The sequence below is a fragment of the Nicotiana tabacum genome, chromosome 1 (genome assembly GCF_000715075.1).
Source record: "Nicotiana tabacum cultivar K326 chromosome 1, ASM71507v2, whole genome shotgun sequence".
NCBI classification, from domain to species: domain Eukaryota; kingdom Viridiplantae; phylum Streptophyta; class Magnoliopsida; order Solanales; family Solanaceae; genus Nicotiana; species Nicotiana tabacum.
In genome coordinates this window covers 169,513,541-169,518,212 of record NC_134080.1, presented here as the reverse complement: position 1 = coordinate 169,518,212, position 4,672 = coordinate 169,513,541, and positions in this window count along the sequence as shown.

The window sequence follows — 4,672 nt, the reverse complement described above, 5'->3', positions numbered from 1 at the left end:
AGGCGAGAGAGAGGACAACTCGAGATCTGGACCAAGTGAGATGCATAAAAGATGACGACGACAAAGTTTTGATGGGAGATGACCAGATTAAGAGGATGTGGCAGACCTACTTTCATAAACTTCTAAGTGAAGAAGGGGATCAAATATTAGACTTGGAGAATCGAGGAATGCCGACAGTCACCATGAATTAAGTGATTGTAGGGACATTGAGATCGATGAAGTCATGGAGGCAATGCGTAAGATGAGAAGGGGCAGAGCTACCGGGCCAGACGAAATTTCGGTTGAACTCTGGAGGTGTGTAGGTAGAGCAGGCTTGGAATGACTTACTACTTTGTTTAGTGTTATATTCAAGACTAATAGAATGCCTGAAGAGTGGAGGTGGAGTACAATGGTCCCGTTGTATAAGAACAAAGGTGATGTCCAGAGCTGTAACAACTATAGGGGCATCAAATTACTAAGTCATACCATGAAAGTTTGGGAGAGAGTGGTAGAAATGAGAGTGCGAAGGACGGTGTCTATTTCAGACAACCAGTTCGGGTTCATGCCGGGGCGATCTACCACAGAAGCTATCCACCTTATTAGGAGGATGGTGGAACAGTACATGGATAGGAAGAAGGATCTTCACATGGTGTTTATTGATTTGGAGAAAGCGTACGATAGGGTTCCTAGGGAGGTCTTATGGAGCTGCTTAGAGGATAAAGGGGTCCCGATTGACAATATTAGGGCAATTAAAGATATGTATGATGGAGCTAAGACTCGGGTTAGGACAGTAGGAGGCGACTCTGAACATATTCCAGTTATTATGGGGTTGCACCAAGGGTCTGCGCTCAGCCCATTCCTATTTGCCCTGGTGATGGATGCACTGACTCATCATATTCAAGGGGAGGTGCCATGGTGCATGCTATTTGCTGATGACATTATTCTAATTGATGAGACACGAGGCGGCGTCAACAAGAGGCTAGAGATTTGGAGACATGCTCTTGAGTCTAAAGGTTTCAAGTTGAGCAGGACGAAGACGAAATACCTCGAGTGCAAATTTGGAGTTGAGCCGACGGAAGTGAGAGTTGAAGTGAGGCTTGAATCTCAAGTCATTCCCAAGAGGGATAGTTTCAAGTACCTTGGATCGGTTATTCAGGGGATCAGGGAGATTGACGAGGATGTCACACACCGTATAGGGGTGGGGTGGATGAAGTGGAGGTTAGCGTCGGGAGTCTTGTGTGACAAGAAAGTGCCACCGTTACTAAAAGGTAAGTTTTATAGAGCAGTGGTAAGGCCTGCCATGTTATATGGAACTGAATGTTGGCCGGTAAAGAACTCACACATCCAGAAGATGAAAGTGGCAGAGATGAGTATGTTGAGGTGGATGTGCGGGCATACAAGGATGGATAAGATTAGGAATGAAGATATTCGAGAGAAGGTGGGCGTGGCCCCCATGGAGGACAAGATGTGGGAAGTAAGACTCATATGGTTCGGGCACATTCAGAGGAGGAGCACTGATGCACCGGTGAGGAGGTGTGAGCGACTGGCTGTAGTAGGCACGCGGAGAGGTAGAGGACGACCTAAGAAGTATTGGGGAGAGGTGATCAGACAGGACATGGCGCGACTTAGGATTACTGAGGACATGACCCTTGACAGGGAATTATGGAGGTCGAGTATTAAGGTTGTAAGTTAGGGGAGAGTTGTAAATATTTCTACAACACAATAGAGTGAGACTAGCCAGTTAGGAGTTAGATTAAGAATGTCATTGGTCGTTTATTGATGCAGGGCTTTACTTGCTAGTTTTACTATACCAGCCATCTTTTTCGTATTTCGTATTCTGTATTTCATATCTCTTGTATTGCTGTTATTTTATTATGCATTTTTATGGTACTAATATATTGGCTCCTGTTGCTTTTTGAGCCGAGGGTCTCCTGGAAACAGCCTCTCTACCCTTCGGGGTAGGGGTAAGGTCTGCGTACATATTACCCTCCCCAGACCCCATTTGTGGGATTATACTGGGTCGTTATTGTTGTTGTTGTTGTAGGGATAGGTGGTTACAACACAAATTGGGTGACACTGAAATTACAGTTTTAATTTCTTAGAGGCACTTATCAGAGCGAGCGCTAATTTTTCTAAGTGTAAGTATTGGGTTTCGGCATCTCCTAGAGTTCGACTAACATAATAAATAGCGAATTGCATACCTTGCACTTCTCGAACTAAGACCGCACTTACCCCTTTCTCTGACACTGCTAAATATAAGTAGAGTCGCTTGTTCGCTTTTGGGGTGTGAAGCAATGGCGGGCTCGGCAAGTATCGCTTCAGTTCCTCCAAGGCTTGTTGACATTTAGGGGTCCATGCAAAATTGCTATCCTTCTTGAGTAGTGAGAAGAAACGGTGGCTCCTATTTGAGGACCTCAAAATAAATCGACCTAGGGAGGATATGCACCCTGTTAACCTTTGTACAGCCTTGACATTATCAATGACTGTGATGTCTTCGATTGCCTTGATTTTATTGGGGTTGATCTCGATCCCCAAAATTGACACCATAATGTCGAGGAAGTTGCCCGATCCGACTCGGAATGCACATTTCTCCAGGTTGAGCTTCATGTTGTACATTCTTAGTATGTCGAAGGTCTCCTGCAAATGTTTTAAATGGTCCTCTACTCGTAGGGACTTAACTAACATATCATCAATATAAACCTCCATTGATTTACATATTTGTTCTTCGAACATTCGATTTACTAGGCATTGATAAGTAGCACCAGTATTTTTTAGCCCAAATGGCATCACGCAATAATAATAGATGATGTATTTAGTGATGAACGAAGTCTTTTCCTAATCCTCCGGGTTCATTTATATTTGATTGTACACAGAGTAGGCATCGTGAAAACTAAGGATTCCGTGGCTGGCCGTGGCATCGATCATGCGATGGATATTCGGCAAAGGAAAGGAATCTTTAGGGCATGCCTTGTTTAAATCCTTATAGTCTACGCACATTCTAAGTTTATTTCCTTTTTATGGACTACAACTAAGTTTGCTAAACATTCGGGATATTTTACCTCCCAAATGGATCCTATATTGAGAAGTTTTGTTACCTCGTTCTTAATGAATGCATGTTTTACCTCGGACTAGGGCCTTCTCTTTTGTTTTACAGGGCAGAACTTTGGGTCCAAGCTCAGTCGATACGTAGTGATCTCTGCTGGGATCTCTGTCATATCTAGGTGGAACCAAGCAAAAGAATCCATGTTATCTAAAAGTAATTGAACAAGTTTTTTCCTGAGCTCGAGGGTTAACTTCGTGCCCAGGTATACATTTCGATCCGGCAAATGCTCGATCAGTATGATTTGTTCTAGCTCTTCGATCGACAACTTCATTGTTTCAGAATCATCGGGGACGATAAAGCTTCGAGGTATCATATAATCATCACCCTCGAAAGTTTCTTGCTCCTCCGATTGGGCCAAGGCTGGTGACTGTGGTTGCTATTTGACTTCTTGCTTTCCCTTTGACTTCGATCCCTTTAATGATGAAAGCACTGATACTGGTACTACATCGTCGATTGCAAACATTTCTTTGGTGGCGGTTTGTTCACTGTACACCATTTTGATTCATTATGATGTTGGGAACTTTAGGATTTGATGAAGCGTCGAGGGCACTGCCCTCATGTTATGGATCCAATGCCTTCTGAGCAGCGCATTGTACCTCATGTCCCCTTCGATCACATGGAACTTTGTTTCTTGGATGGTCCCTGCCATATTTACTGGAAAAATGATTTCCCCTTTGGTGGTTTCACTTGCCATGTTGAAGCCATTAAGTACTCGAGCTGCGGGCACGATTTCATCTTGGAGGCCGAATTGCTCTACGACCCTTTATCGAATAATGTTTGTCGAGCTACCTGGATCAATCAACACACATTTAACTTTAATTTATTCATAAGGATAGATATTACCAATGCGTCATTGTGAGGTTCTTCGATCCCTTCTACATCCTCATCGTTGAAAGACAAAGTTTCTTCTGGTAAGTAGTCCCGAGTTCGCTTTTCCCTTGTGATTGTCACCTTGGTGCGTTTAAATACACTGGTTTTGTGGAATATCGACCCCTCTTACGATCATGTGAATCACGTGTTGTGGCTCTCTCTACTCGTTCTGCCTGTTTGAATCTCATTTTTTAAAGTGGTTCTTGGCTCGATCACTTAAGAATTCTCGAAGGTGCCCCTCGTTGAACAATCGGGCTACTTTCTCCCTTAGTTGTTTGCAATATTTTGTTTTATAACCATGGCTACCATGGTATTTGCATACTTGATTAGGGTTCATTTGAGCTAGATCAGTCTGTAAGGGTATAGGACATCTAGTATCTTTGATCCGTCCAATGGCTGATACAATATCCGATGCATCGATGCTGAAGTTGTATTCTGATAGTCGTGGTGCTTCTGTGGGATCGACATGTTTATTGAAGCCACTTTTACTCATGAGCCCTCGGGAGTTCTGCCCTCGATCATTCCTTCGATCATTTCAAACGGGATTATGTCCTAGGTTGTTATTTCTATTATCTGCGATGTACGATTGGTACCAATCTCTGTTCGATCGGTTCTCTATCGATATCCCTTTGAATTCTGCCGACAGGCCTATATGGGTAGACGAAACTGGAAGGGGTTCCCAATTGGTCATCCTCGACCCTAATCTTTGACTGGTACCAA